Source organism: Lytechinus pictus, chromosome 11 (genome assembly GCF_037042905.1).
Source record: "Lytechinus pictus isolate F3 Inbred chromosome 11, Lp3.0, whole genome shotgun sequence".
Classification (NCBI taxonomy): Eukaryota; Metazoa; Echinodermata; class Echinoidea; order Temnopleuroida; family Toxopneustidae; genus Lytechinus; species Lytechinus pictus.
The window spans coordinates 31,853,039-31,870,272 of record NC_087255.1 but is presented as its reverse complement, the minus strand read 5'-3'; positions in this window follow the sequence as shown (position 1 = coordinate 31,870,272).

Genomic DNA, 17,234 nt, shown 5'->3' with positions numbered 1-17,234 from the left:
TGAGTCAATAATGAATACCAACATCTAACTGTCCTCATGTGGGCTAGCAAGTTTATTGCCTTTCCAGATACTTTTGCTTAAGAGAAGTTCCTGTGTTGATAAATGTTTTGTTAAACTTTCTCTTTTTTTGGAGGGGGGGGGGCGGTTAATTGACAAAGTGAATGTCAAACTGTAGACTGTTTAGTCGACTCGTTATCTGATATCTGAAGCCAGTTTGCAGCCCGCATTCAATAACTATACTTTGTTTCGCTTCAACTTCAGTAGTGATGACACTGTTTTGTAGTGTACGCAATGCTTTACGCACCTGCAAAGTTTCACAGTGATCCTGGGCCGAGATCTCGGGGGGGGGGGGGGGGCACTTGATGCCCCCCAAAAAATAACGTAGTCTTTTTAGGGTTAAGTCAGAAAGTTGTTTGTTGTATGAAGTAAGGTCTTAATTATTATATTTTGTTAAGTTGTTTTCTTCAACTGCTTTTGTTTTTTAATTGACAAAGTAAATGTCAAACTGTAGACTGTTCAAACCTGACTTAGTAAATGTCAACTTGTAGACTGTTTAACCCTTTTCCTTTGGGGGCAGCGGGGGGTCAATTTGGCCCCCCTCCCTCAACAATCTGCGTGATAACTCCACAATGCGCATGGGGAGGGGTGGCACTTGATGCCCCCCCCCAAAAAAAAGTTTTCACAGGGCCCAAAATAACCTAGTCTTTTTAGGGTTAAGTCAGAAAGTTTTTAGTTGTATGAAGTATGGTCTTAATTATAAGTAATTTTATATTTTGTTAAGTTGTTTTCTTCCAATGAACTTTTGCTCTAAAGAAGTTCCTATGTTGAGTGATGTCAACATTTTTTTAAACTGCTTTTGTTTTTTAATTGACAAAGTAAATGTCAAACTGTAGACTGTTCAAACCTGACTTAGTAAATGTCAACTTGTAGACTGTTTAACCCTATTCCAATGGGGGCGGGTCAATTTGGCCCCCTCCCTCAACGATTCACGTGATAACTCCACAATGCGCAGTGATCTCTGCAAGCATAATTGAATTGAAGTATGATTATGCTAAAATTAAGTCATTTCAGCCATTTGAATTTTAAAAGTGAATTTTTATATTGATTTATTGAAACATAGAAATATTGCATTGAATTTGTACCCAAAATCATGTTTTTTAGTCATTTGTTGACTTGATGAAAAGTTTTCAAAGGATCGTGGCCTTAAATCTGTATGTGCAGTCACGATAAATTTGGTGTTGACACTGTTGAAAGTTGTGCGATACTTGTTAAAAAAAAATTCATGAAAGCTTGTGCCAAGACCACTATGCATTATGGAGATATTGTGTGAATCGTTGAGGGGGAGGGGGTCATCAAATAGACCCCCACCCCCCCCCCCCAGTTGGTTAAGGCCTGATCTGGGTGGTGAACTTATAAAGGCAGTTAAATTGTATGTAAACTAGAGTAGAAATGCACCTGTATGTGATATAATTATTCTGTGTATATTTCAAAACACTTCTCTCATTTCCATCATCTATAATTGTTTGTTTGCCCTAATTATCGTTAATAATTAAATGACCTGATATTTTCAATAGGTGTTTTATACTTGACTTATTAGCTTGTCACCAAAAAGAGAATTCCAAAGTGTAGGGTGCCTGCATTTTTCCAATAGTTCGGATGTAGAAGCAATAACATGCCATATAGCCAGGGGAGGCGCCAGGGTGTTTTGGTAGGAGGGGCGAACTTTCCAGGGGGGGGGGGGGTGACATCATAATATTTTTTGAAAATTGAACAACAGGGGTAAAATCAGGGTAAAACGGCTTATACATGATTAAAAACGCTATTTTTACAATTATCTACCCTTCACCCTTTCTTTTTCTTCCTCTTTTTCTTCTTTTCTCTTAATTTTTTTTTCTTTTTTTTTCCTACTCAAAATATTGCAACCGCATCTTTCAGCAATTTACATGGGAGGCCTACTAGTTTTTCAAAACATGACTTAAAGTTCATATATAATTTTTTTCCACCATTTTATATTCCTTGTTGTTGTTTTTATAGAATCATCCTAATTATTTGTAAATATTGTAATTAATATTTATTTTTTCTAATCCCTTATAATTATTTGTATAAATAATTCATGTAATTTTGTTTCTAAATAAACATATAAATATAAAAAAAGTTGTTACATGTATATAATGATCGATGTGTTCTTGTCTGTGTCATTATAATATTACAATATATGTTCTTTTTTTACATGATTTTCTGTATAATTGTTTTATTTTGTAAAATATACCAAACTATTATTTAAGAATTTACATTTCAGCAAGGTAAAAACTTTACATAACTGCTGTGTATTTTTTTAAATGAATCATTTTGGTGTAAATTTTACTTCTGTATTCTGTACCCTTTACTCTGCTAGTACATGGAGAACCTATTGGGTGAACACAATAACAGAGTAAAGGGTACAGAATACTGAAGAAAAATGATGCATTAAAAAAAATTAGTCAGCAAGTATGTAAAATTTTTACCTAGCTGAAATCTAATTCTTACATAATAGTTTGGTATATTTTACAAAATAGGGGTTAGGTAAAACGTTACACAATTGTTGTGGAGTTCTATACGTACATCGCAGATGTGTATTTTTTACAAAATGAAAAAATTACACAGCAATTATGTAAAAAATTTACTTTGCAGAAATGTAAATTCTTACATAATAGTTTTGTATATTTTACAAAATAGGGGTTAGGTAAAATTTCACACAATTGTTGTGGAGTTCTATACGTACATCACAGTTGTGTAAAATTTAACACAACTTGTGTAAAATTTTCTGTGTGTGTATTTGTTGAATAATTGGGGCGAAATCCAAACTGATTATTTGAAAGTATATCATTATCAGAAACATATTTATATACTTGTTTAAGAACAACCTTTTCCATTATTTTCGATAGTACAGGCAATACGGAAATCGGCCTATAATTAGTAGGATCCTTTAAGTTACCACCTTTAAATAATGGCGTGAGCTTAGCCATTTTCCAGTCTAATGGAACTATTCCCTGCTTAAGAGAAAGATTTATTATGTGTAACAATGGTACAATAATATGTGAAACTGAATCTTTTAAGATACAGGTAGGTATAACATCTAATCCTGAAGACTTGTTTTTTGGAATCTCATTAAAACACTTTACTATATCGTTCTGTGTAACTTCATTAAAAGAAAACACAGTTGAGTGTTTGATTGTTGGTTCAAACGTTTTCTTAGCAAACTGAGCACCATCTTTAAGTTCTTTAGTTATATTTGCAAAATAATCATTCATATAATTTACGATGTCTTTAGAGTCAGACAATATACTTCCTCCAATATCAAGTGATTTCAAAGTTTGACTTTTGCGTTTGTTTGGAAGGATTTTACCCAGCAGTTTCCATATTCCAGCACTATTGCCAGAGTTCTCAAGAATGTTCTTTGTTATATATTCCCTTTTGGATTTACGTCGCTTTGCCGTGACTTGATTGCGTAACAGTCTGTATATATATATATCTCTCTAACGTTATACATTGATTTACTTCCTGATTTGTATTCGATAATTAGATAACTTATGTATATTGCATTATGCTACACCTTCTTTATGTTAAATTTCAATTCGTCATTTCTCTTTGTATATAGATGTATATCTTTATAATAATTGGAAATCTATGTATTGATGTATTACTGATTTATGCGACATACAGTTATGAATGTTTTGGTTTATGTTATCATTGTATATATTTTAAAACAAAATATTCATGCCATATGAATGAAGTTTGTTAATAAATTCAAAAATTCAAAATTCATGGTATTTTGTTAAAAATTTATTGTTTCCATAAAAATTCAAAGATGGCCGTCATAATAGCAAATTCTTAATGGTCATTCGCTAGAGGCACTTTAGGTTATATCTTTTTCAATGGTTAAAATGTAATGATACACCGGAAACCGGCTATTTCTGACTCAACTATTTTGGAAACGTCTGTAAAAAATGTGAAGGTGATTATAATCCACTTTGTCCGTTTATACTTATATGAACTTCTCTCTTGCAGTGGGTTGAAAATTTTACTTACACGACTAGGCCAATTTATTTGGTGTAGCAGCTAGGTTCTGTCAACCATTGGAACAATTCCTTTTCAGGTCTAATTGTCAAAACTCATAACTCTGCGTGCTTGCATTTTATGTAAACTTTTATATTCATTCTAAAAACTATTTAAAATCTCCTTTTCATATTAGTTTATAACAAATTTCGACTCGCGTTTCGCGCGCGCATTAATAGTTAACAATATTTATTAATACGCGCATCCTGTTCAGGATTACAAAATGTGCCTAAAACATGTAAAATGTCCCATTTTCACGCCTGAACATATATTTAAAGATCGCACTCTCATTAGGCCAATTAATCAATGAGATATATATCTTTTTCATGAATTCCTACGAATAGTCCTAGGTCGGAATATCAAATAGTTTCAGATAGCATGCACTTCGAGCTCGCATCATTGAAAAGGTGTGATCATTTTTCCTGTTAAATTTCCCCCTTTCAGATCGGAATATCAAAATTTCTCAGCTCGCGCTCACATAATTTATCCTTTATCATGATTACGGAGGGAAATGTAGAGAAAATTATTTTTCCGCTCCTCCCTATTGGCGATCAGTGAAAACTTCAAATAAATTCAATTTCATGTAACAGAAAAAGAAGGTAGGAACATGACATCATGAGCCCACCTTTATATTATGACGGCGTACGTATAACTGTTTTCACAATGCTGAATTTAAAAAAAATCTATAACTTTGTTATTATCAGATTATGCCACATTTTTGCGCAGTGAAATTTTATTTTTTACTTTTTTATTTACATAGAGTTAACTATTTTCAGCCCGGCGTATGGTCGGTGTCAAGTGTTTACAGCATTGGTAATAGTTAAACAGCATTTTAAAAGATATATATATATATATATACTGTAACCTCTGCTTGTCATATTTACATCAGTACCCCCAGTCAAAAAAAATCGATCGGGGGGGGGGGCAGGGGCAGGCAGTTGCGGCCAGAAATTTTGTAACTCGTTTTAAGTATGTAATTGTGTCTATATGTAATGTACGGTATTCAATTTTTCCTTCAAAATGCCCACCCGCTAACTTATGCATGTCCCCTTTCGGATAACATACCATGATATATCTTCCATCCTACTTGAAAATTCTTTAATATTTGTGACATTAGGACGATTGATATATATTCAATAGATAAATGCATTTAAATCGAAGAATTTAAGTTGTAAAATAAATTCGAATTATTGATAGTTTTCACAAACTTTTTTTTTTAGTATCAAAATGACGATTTTATGTTTCATAGTGCCATTATGTGTGTGTAATATTCCAATTTGAAATGTATATTTATTAGACCAAGAAGATTCTATGACTGGAGTTCCAACAGGCAACAAATTTATTCAAGCAGCTGTTCATTTCTAAAGAAGCACAAAAGAAAGAACGACAATAAGGACCTTTTTTATGTCCGCCTTCGAAGCCGCCAGTTTCAATGAAGAAATCCGAGGGGTGAAATTTTACGAATATTCATTTGTATCAATTTTTCATGTTTCATATTAATAAACAAACTGAAATTTGAATGCATGACAAAACATCAATAACCAAGCACTATTACGACGAGATATTTGCCCATATTATATCAATTCACCTTTAATTAGTGAAAAAAGAAAGAATATGACCTTAACTGAAACCAGATTTTAACACTTTTCCGATCGTTTGCGGCGAATGAAATTTTCAAATGTGGTCGGTGGAATATTGTTATTCATTACTGTATATGCCAGATGAGTACCCGCACATGCCCAGTCGAGCAAATTTGAGTCGTATTTCAGGACATATTGCATAGTTTATTTTCGCATGCCTCCGAATTATGTACTACACATATAACCAGACCAAGATGCGGCAAAAAAGTAATTATCATCACAAAAGCATATTTCCCTTTATGTATGACCTATAGCTGCGGAGTCATGCGGGAATCATTTGTCTACACAATTGCAAGAGATGTTGAGCAAAGTGCATGCCTGACATACTTTCTGCTGGCGGTTTTTAACCTTGTTCAAAGAGATTTTATTTGCTGTTACTCCATCTCATTTGAAACCTCCTTGATTAGACTTATAATTTGAAACTCCAAATAAGAATGATCGCATATCAAAGGTAGTCAAACTTTAACATATTCCGTCAAAATATCAAAATGCATGATTTTCGACATTCTTTTAGATTTTACGCTAAAAATTATATTTTCACGCAAAAGTGCACTTAGCATCCACCCGGACGTTATTCCTCAGTATTTCCTCAAGACTTTAAAGGAGGGAGTGAACTGTGTGTGGTCTCTCATTGACTGTGTGTTATAGATGCATAGTCTTAAAATATACCTTTTCAGATATCTACTAATACTACAGATAATAAATTGAACTATAATTGTATTTGTATAGAGACACTAAAATGTTTTGAGAGGAAGGGTAATTGTTCTTTTATAACTACAGCGGTATAAATGTATTGAGTATAAAAAATAGCATGTTATCATTCAAGTGGGTCTATATTACTAGACTACACTAGCTTTGTGGGTCAATAAACTGGCCAGGTATGAATAGTTGAGGACTCGAGATGGCGCTATTGGTTCGTATCTGCTTTAAGCTGGGATGCCAAGAAATGGCAAATTTTGCTATACAAAGTATAAAAACTCATAGGGGGTGTTGCAAGAAAATATTTGCGATCAATTGCAAATATTCTGTTGCAATTTTACAACTGATAGATCAACGTTAGCTGTAGCAAATCAGATTAAACTTCTTGTTTCAAGGAGCAGATTAGCAATCAATCACTAATTTGCAATTAACTGCGAGACATATGATTGATTTAGGGACCATGAATAGACTTGCAATTGATCGCAAGTTTCTTGCAACACCCCATTAGTATGTACTTATATGTAATTATGTACATAATGTACGGTATGTTCAAGTTTTCATTCAAAATGCGCACATTGTAAAATACACATTGTCTCCTTTCGGATAACATGAAATGAGATATCTCCCATCTAATTTGAAAATTCTTTTAATATTTGTGGCATTAGGACATTTACTATACATTCGATGGATAAAAAAATTTAAATCGAAAAATTTAAGTTGAAAATTCTTTTAATATTTGTGGCATTAGGACATTTACTATACATTCGATGGATAAAAAAATTTAAATCGAAAAATTTAAGTTGTGTAAAAACTTCAAACTATTGATAATTTTCACAAACTTTTATTTTGAGGAAATCGCGGTTTTATGTTTCATTGTGCCATATAAGTGTGTGTAATATTCAAATTTGAAATGTTTATTGATGAGACTTATATTTTGAAAAAAAACAAATAAAAAGAATCGCATATCAAAGATAATCAAAAATGTAAACATATTCCGTCAAAATATCAAAATGCGTGATTTTCGACATTCTTTAAGACTTTACGCTAAAAATGACACTTTCACGCAAAAGTGCGCTTGGCATCCGGCCGTACGCTATTTCTGGGTATTTTTGCAAGACTTTTAGCTGGGATGCCAAGCATTAGCAAGCATTAACAAATTTTGCCGTCCAAAGTATAAAAAATCGTTTTGGCCGGTCTACTATAACGGGACATTTATGAGTGAGATATCCACGTTATTAGAATCCTAAGCATACCACGACACCGATCAAGAATTCTTATATTCGCAATATGGACGGTGCAAGCTCGCACATCCATCCAAGGTGCGATGGTCGCTCTTGACCATTATCATGATTATGTACGGCGTTTCTGTATTTTTTCTGTAAAATATATATACACTGTTGGTCATAAAGGTGGAATAAAATATTTTTCAATAAAAATCAACAGTTTTGTTGGTATTTGAAAGGCTACGCGTAGACAAAATGGTAATTGAGTGATTACATAATGTTTCCCCATTACACAGGTGACATTATAACATGAGAAATTTGGATTACGTAATAAATTATTTTGTTGTAAACTACAAAAGCCTATGCATATGATATTTTGTCCCTTTCCCTGATTTAGCACTGTGTATAAGAAGGTTGCATTTTTTTCGAGTTCCTTGTACCGTTTGAAATAAAAATCGGTAGAGACGTTCCCTGGACTATGCCTGGTCCAACAGCAACACGCGAGAGAGTGGTAGCACTGCGACAGGAGGGTTACAAGCAGACTGATATCGCAGAAGTCCTAGGGATATCACAGAGTGCAGTCTCCAAAATCCTGAAACGTCAACGTGAGGCGGGGAATGTGCGGCCACGGAAATCTCCAGGACGTCCCAGATTGACCACAAGAAGAGATGATCGCAAACTGTTGAATTTCAGCCGCAGAAACCGGAAATTGCCCACGAGCCGTCTTCGTCGCTTGTAGAGGAGATAAAGGGATCAACGTTTCCCGGTCAACCGTTAATCGCAGATTGCTCCAACATGGTTACCGAGCGCGACGGTTGACCAAATGTCCACGCCTGTCTGTTCGCCACAGAGTATCTCGTCTTCTTTGGGCTAGGGAGCACAGAAGGCTTCATCCAGGACATTGGCAACATGTGGTCTTCACGGACGAGAGCCGGTTCATCCTTGACCGAAAGGATGGGAGACAACGAGTTCGTCGATTAGCCGGGGAAAACCTTCGCGATGAATGTATCCACGAGACGACTCAAGGCGGAGGCGGCTCAGTGATGATATGGGCCGGCATCCATTATGGAGGGAAAACGCCACTGCTGGTTCCGGACGGAAACGTCAACGCCGCCGCCTACAGGGATATATTGGAGTTCCACTGTCTTCCACATGAAAGACGAGTGTATGGGCACAATTTCCGACTACAGGATGACAACGCTAGACCGCACAGGGCCGCTGCAGTAAGGGAATTCCTGGAGGCAGAGGGCGTCGTACAGTTGCCATGGCCAGCTTGTTCGACGGATATGAACCCCATAGAGCATGCATGGGATGCCCTAGGCCGAGCCATCAACGACACAGAGGTCATTCCTCAAAATCTGCAGGAGTTGGCAGATGCTCTGAGGGAAGAATGGGACGCTATGCCTGTTGACGTCATCAACAAGCTAGTGGACAGCATACCACGACGTCTGCATGCGCTGGTGGTTTACTGACGGATGGTCTATTATCACTTGGTCTAATCATCAGATGGGCTAACAACATTCGGGCTAAACCCACTTAGTCCAATTCTCTTTTGGTCTAGTGACCACTTGGTCTAATAGCCAATTAGTCTAATGACCACTTGGTCTAATATCCACATGGTCTAATGGCCACTTGGTCTAATAGCCAATTGGTCTAATGACCACTTGGTCTAATAGCCACTTGGTCTAATGCCCAGTTGGGCTAATCGTCACTTGGTCTAATTTTCATTTGGTCTAATTGCCATTTCGTCTAATGTATTTTCTTGTCACTTGGTCTAATTGCATTGGTCTAATACCAGTTCGTCTAATACTCGGTTGGTCTAATACTAGTTGGTCTAATACCAGTTGGTCTAATCCTCACTTGGTCCATTATTCATTTGGTCTAATGTGCAGTTGGTCTAATTTCCATTTCGGCTAATTTCCATTTAGTCTAATTTCCACTTGGTCTAATTTCCAGATAGTCTAACATTCATTTCGTCTACATGCCATTTGGTCTAATTTGTAAAGTCTGCATGGTGACTTGTTTTCAATTTTCCGGTGAAATTTTTAAAGTTACTTTCCGCGCGCCGGCTTCGAATCTTCACACGCACGCCCCTCGATATTGGAGTACAGTAAGAGTGACGTATATTTCGTCCCCGATTTAATTTTGAAAATATGGGGATTTTCGAAAGCCTGTGAGGACGAAAAAAATTATTTGGGGATTAAACAAACTTTGGGGATTTTTTTTTGTTTCAGGTGATTTTTGAAGGTTTTGGTGAAAAACAATCAAATTTGCTATTTTTCTGTAAAATTCGCTAATATAGAGGTGAAAAAATATGATTTTTATTTATCCACCTCTATGTATACGATCTTCCGTAGATAATTAACGCTGGCTTAACCCAATCATGGTTCCCAACTTTTCAAGTAAACGTCTGATGAAGTTAAAAAATTCCTTGATAATTATTTAAACCCATTCCCAGTTTCTCATGTTTTCTAAGTTGTTGCAGTGAATTACATGTGTTATTATTATTTTAGTTATGCATGTATAATGTACCAGTAGGCCTATACTTGTATTGTAGTATAAGAGGATACATGTCATTCAATGAATTTGTTTTAATATACAACACAATATAACAGAGTCTGACTGACTATCATGCTTTCGACTTTTGGGCCGATCAAAATTCCCTGATTTTGCCCTCATTTGAGGCATTTCCCCCGGATTTGAGGCAATCCCTGACTGGAAAAAAATTCCTGATTTCCTTGATTTTTTAGTCCCTGATGGGATGGGAACCTTGCCAATCCATTTTAAGGAAGAGGCAAAGAAGTAGAACAAAAAACAGAATGAGAAGATATATAAGATGAATGAATACTGTGGTGATAACTGATAAAGGTCTGCAAGCGTAGACTATACTATGTTATTACACGTCAGAATGATGTGGCTGCTACCAAGATGGTCGCAGTGATGTTGTCGCAGCTAAACCAATAGACCTGTATAGTGTTATCAAACTATATCTAACTGGTCTGTTATTTGCCTCCAAACTAACTATTGAAATAACTAAACAAATATTCATAACAAAATTGCATGATCTATATTTTGTTATCATTGTATTCAACGTTAATTTTACCTTACTTGAATTACGGAGTAGTTGCGTGGGGTAACGCAGCGAATTCTCAAATTAACAGACTTTATATTTTACAAAAAAGAGTGATTCGTATTACTAGTCATGCAGAATTCAGGGCACATACAAATATTCTGTTTTTGAGAAATAAAGTCTTAAAGGTTAAAGATTTATATTATTTTCAACTCGGACAGTTAATGTACAAGTTTATCAATAAACAATTACCGTTACCTTTTAATGATATGTTTGTAAAAAATGATACAATTCATAAGCACTTCACTCGCCAGGCGAGTTCCTTTCATTTACCTCTGAATAGAACATCGTTTGCACAGAAGACATTTGTTTTTACTGGTCCAAAATTATGGAATTCTTTTTCAAAGGATATTATACAAAGTAATTCAATACAAAATTTCAAAGGAAAACTTCAAAGATATCTTCTGAATTCATATTAGATTATCGTTTTTTCCCAAAGTAATGTAATTCAGAACTTAATATGTAAATGTGTTTATTAATTTATCTTTGTATATATGTTTAATCGTTTTATGACTTCTGTATACGGTGTCTACTGAATCATTTATTATTATTTATTTATTTTTATTCTTATTTTTATTTGTTTATTTTTTATTCATTATATATATTTATATATTGTTTATTTCTTTATTTTATCTTACTTTTTATTCATAAAATTTACTTATTAAAGGGGGCCTTCACCCTACAAGCTCTGCTTTTTAGTTGGTCTCCTTCCCTTTCGATTTCATGGTAGTATTGTATTATAAAAAATGATTTAAATGTTATATTTTGTAAATATGTATATTGAACTATCATTGTAAATGTCAAAAGATTGAAAGAGAAAATAAATGAATTGAATTGAATCCAATGGCTTTGTAAGTTTTGGAATCCCCCAAACTGAATAACTAGGCCATCAAGTTCAAATATCGTCCGTAAAGGTGCATAACAATGATTTAAAAGAGGCATAAACATGTTTACCAGATACGTATCCACACAATCAATTACATTATATTTTCGTTTCTTTCTTCATAATAATCTTATTCTGATGAAACCCCGCCATTCGACCATTATAAGCTACAAGTTCCCCAACTTATTGTTCTGTAAATGTGCATGCGGTGATGTAATGATTATGAGTATGATAATTTTCATCATCACCTTATAATCGATATACAGGCCTAATTATGAGAATTATTTTATTAGAATAATTAATTTGTCATCGATAGTCCTTCACGCTGAGGTTTTGCGCCCACCAGCTCTACCCCTCCGGATCCTGGCGATATGTATTAACCGATGCCTAGTATTCATCCATTACGTACCATATATGCTAATTCTAGATACAATAAATAATACTGAATGATGCTATATTAGAATTAATGGACATTAGACCAAGTGTGAATTAGACCAAATGTAAATTAGACCAAGTGGCGATTATCCCAACTGGTCATTAGACCAATTGGCGATTAGACCAAGTGGTCATTAGACCATTTGCCTATTAGACCAATTGGATATTAGACCAAGTGGTCATTAGACCAATTTGATATTAGACCAAGTGAAAATTAGACCAAACGGTCATTAGACCATGTGGCAATTAGACAAAGTGATAATTAGACCAAGTGGAAATTAGCCAAAGTGGAAATTAGACCAAGTGGTGTTAGACCAACTGGAAATTAGACTAAATGATTTTAGCCCAACTGCTCATTAGACCAATTGGATATTAGACCATGTGGGAATTAGACGAATTGGATATTAGACCAAGTGGAAATTATCCCAACTGGTTATTAGCCCAAATGGAAATTAGACGAATTGGATATTAGACCAAGTGGGAATTAGACGAATTGGATATTAGACGAACTGGTTGTAGACGAAATGAGTTTAGACTATGTGAAGTTGGACGAAGTGATAAGTAGACCATGTGGTATTAGACCATCCGATAATTCACCGCGCTGGTTCGTGCCAGGGGTGGACATATATGGTGGCCCTGAAGGGACATCGCAAATATACCAAATCGCGAAAATTCACGACGAAATTGGCGACGAAATTCACGACGTCGCCAATTTCGTCGTCAATTTGAATATTCACGACGAAATTCACGACGTCGTGAATTTCGTCGCCAATTTCGTCGTGAATTTGTTTTGCTTGCCTGGGCGGGTATGCGGGTTGAAACCAATTCGTCTGCTGCTAATTCCTCCACTCACAACAGGGTCTACATTCATTTAGTCTAATGCAATTCTGTCCATTCGCCTAACAACCATAATATGGTCCAATAACCATTTGGTCCAGTCATCACTTCGTCTATAATCACCAGTTCGTCTATGACCATTTCGTCTCATAACTAGTTGGTCTAATATAAATTTTATTTTCCTTAATTTCGCCCAATTAACACTTAGTTCAATTAAACCAAATGGCATATGGAATAAATGGCAATTGGATCAACTTGGTTATTAGACGAAATGGCAGTTAGACCATGTGGATAGTGGACGAACTGATGGTAGACCAAAATGATAGCAGACGATTTGGCATTAGACCAATTGAAAATAATCCATTGAAACGACAGAACGATGTCCACTGCTATCCATATGCATAGGCGGATCCAGGGGGAGGGGGGCCGAGGCCCCCCCCCCCCCGTATTGGCGGAGCAAAAAAAAGGAAAAAAGGGAAGAAAGAAATATTAAAAAAGGAGGGAAAAGAGAGGAGAAAAAAAAGAAGAGGAGGAAGACGAGTTAAAAAAATAAGCTGAGGGGAAGACATGGAAATAAAAAGAATCTTTCATGTCACTATATAAAATTTTCGCTCGCGCTTCGCGCTCGCATTGCCTGTTAGGTGTTCCAGGGGTGGATGCAGCCTTCGCCAATAGGGGGGGGGGGGCGGAATTATTTTTCAGCCATATTTTCCCCGATCGGCCGCTCGAAGATGTATTTTTTCCTAAAATTTGAACATTCTGGGCAATGTTTGTTTTTCCTAAAAAAGATGTGTATGCAAATAAATAATTACTACGAACGCGAAGCGCGACCAGAAATGAACTGATGGAAAAGAATACCTGTTAAAGACTGCATGCAGTTAGTCATGAAGACGTTATATATTTTAAAGATCAAATAATGCGAGCGCGATGCGCGAGCTGAATTTTTTTGACATTTTTACCTAAAAATTGAAATTCTAAGGACTTATTGTAACTTAAACAGAATAGGTATATAATGAACAATTGATGCGAGCGCGAAGCGCGAGCTGAAAATTTTTGACATTTCTACATAAAGAATGGAAAATTTTAATAAATTTTTGTAATCGTGAACAGGATAGCTATATAACTAAACAATTGATGCGAGCGCGAAGTGCGAGGGGAAAAAAAATCGAGATTTAGACCTAAATACGGGACACTCTATTCATGTTTTGTAAATTTTGAAAAGAGTGAGCAATTCCTACATTAATGATGCGAGCACAAAGCGCTAGCAGAAAATTGTTTATATTGTGATCTGAAACTGGATAATGATTTAAATAGAGAACAAGTTGAATATCTGAATAAACATGCGCGCGCGTGTTTCATATTTAGACCTAGAATCTAGGCATTCAAAATACATCTTTTATCATGAAAATCAAAGCGAGCGCGAAGCGCGAGCTTAAACTATTTGATATTCCGATCTAAAAAGAAGAGTCAATTTCAGCTCTATATTTCAAGCACTTTGTAAGAAAATTGTAAGGTGGATATGGATGGCACAGAGCTGATTTTTGCATTATAATTACTTTGAGTTTTGACATAGGACCGGTACATCCTTAGGACATGTAGGACATGTCATCATATGAAAATGATGACTGTCTTCCTATTCCTCTTGCTAAGCGCGAGATGAAACAAAAGAGACAATTCAATTATTAAATTAATATCTTATTCATTACTGCCTAATAAGGGCGCGAATCCTGATTATATTATGGCCTGAAAACTGGACATTTCAAGCACTTTTGTAATTATAAATAGGATGCATCAGTTAATATATTTTAACAATTAATGCGAGTGCAAATTGCGAGCCTAAATCTATGTATACATTGTCATGAAAAGGGGATTGTATAATCAATATTGAGACATACAATCAAAATGCGAGCGTGCAGCGCTAGCTGATACGTTTTGACAATCAGACCTAAAAAGGGATATTTTGAAAACTTTATGGAATACACGAAAATAATAGGTACCTGATAAATCAAAATTTGCGAGCGCGCAGCGCGAGCGGAAAATGTTAATATTCAGACCATAAAACTATCATATTTACAGAGCACTTTTTTAAAATCAATTTGTAAATCACGCAAAATAATAAAAGTTTGACTTTCGAGATGAAATATATTTTGTATATTGACTTCCAAACTTGATATTTAAGCTCCATATTGAACGAGATATTGAAAATCACCTAACAGGCAATGTGAGCGCGAAGCACGAGCGAAAATTTTATATAGTGACATGAAAGATTCTTTTTATTTCCATGTCTTCTCCTCATCTTACTTTATTCACTCGTCTCCTCCTCTTCTTTTTTTCTACTCTCTTTTCCCTCCTTGTTTTTTTGCTCCGCCAATAAGGGGGGGGGGGGGGCGGGCCAGTCGGCCCCCTCCCCCCTGGATAGGAGTGGACATCGTTCTGTCGTTTCAATTGTTTATTTTCAATTGGTCTAATGCCAACTCGTCTGCTATCATTTGGTCTACCATCAGTTCGTCCACTATCCACATGGTCTAACTGCCATTTCGTCTAATAACCAAGTTGGTCCCATTGCCATTTATTCCATATGCCATTTGGTTTAATTGAACTAAGTGTTAATTGGGCGAAATTAAGGAAAATAAAATTTATATTAGACCAACTAGTTATGAGACGAAATGGTCATAGACGAACTGGTGATTATAGACGAAGTGATGACTGGACCAAATGGTTATTGGACCATATTATGGTTGTTAGGCGAATGGACAGAATTGCATTAGACTAAATGAATGTAGACCCTGTTGTGAGTGGAGGAATTAGCAGCAGACGAATTGGTTTCAACCCGCATACCCGCCCAGGCAAGCAAAACAAATTCACGACGAAATTGGCGACGAAATTCACATTTCTAATCAAGTGGTAATTGCAATGTTTATATTAAAATACTTCTTTTGTTCCCCTTTGAAGGTGTTTACAATATGTTCCCAATTCTGCTCAATTGGAGACGTTATAAAAGAGGTATTTGACATTGAAATTAGTTAAAAATAATAATATAAAAATAGTAATTGCAAGCGCGAAGCGCGAGCTGAATTTTTTCTAAAAATTTAGACCTAAAACAATACATTTTGTGCACTTAATTATGAATAGGATGGGTATATTCCTTAACAAATTGTGCGAGCTAAAAATGTTGATATTCCTAACTGGACACTAGGATGGATATCTAAACAGTCGTGCGGGTGCGAAGCGCGAGCTAAAACTTTTGATATTCCGACTTAAGAACTTGATATTTTAAGCACTTTTAGTAACCATGAACAAATTGGTTTCTAACTGAATAATAAATTGATGCAAGCGTGAAGAGCGAGCTGAAAAGTAAAGATATTCTCCTCTGAAAAGTGGACATTCTAAGCACCTTTTTTTTTAAACTAAAGTATGATCAAGACGGTAGTTAAAAACAATTAATTGGTGTGAGCGCGAAGCGCGAGCTGAACAGTTTTGATATTTCGACCTGAAAACTTTACATTCTGAGCTCTTCATTTTAATTATGAACAGGATGGAATTTTATGCGAGTGCGAAGCTCAAGCTGAAATTTTTTTATATTCCGACCTAAGAACTTGATATTCTAAGCAATTTTTGCAACCGTGAACAAATTGGTTTCTAATGATATATTTTTGACATCTTTTAATTTTTATATTCCGACCTGAAAACCGGACATTCTAAACACTTCATTTAACTATGAACTGGATGGATATACCTAATCAGTTATATGTGAGCACGAAGCGCTCGCATCAATTTTTTTATATCCCGGCCTAAGAACTGGATATTATAAGCACTTTTTGTAACCGTGAACATATTGGTTTTTAACCATCAATTGACGCGAGCGCGAAGTGAATTTTTTTTATATTAACCTGAAAACTAGACATTTATCTTAGGTATCCAACAAAAAAATTGATGCGAGCGCGTAGCGCGAGCGAAATTTTTATTGTTATAATTACATTACCTAAAAGTTGTTCTCTACCTTTTTCCTGTCCCTGGTCAGCCCAGTCCGTCCTCACCATCGGTACTAGAGAGCTCTAAAAGTCGCATTGCGTAAAAACCACAATTTACCGATAAAATTGTACAGTTTAATTGATATTTACCGACAAAGATGGTTGAATTAAAAAACCGAATCAGTTGGAACAGCCCCGTGTGCCCGACAGTTTATAATTTTTTCCGACAGTTTTTTTCCCCCTTTCTCTTAAACTCTTTCTTCTTTTCCCCTTCCCCCTTTTTCTCTCTTTTCTTTTTCCTCTTTTCTTTCCCTTTTTCGC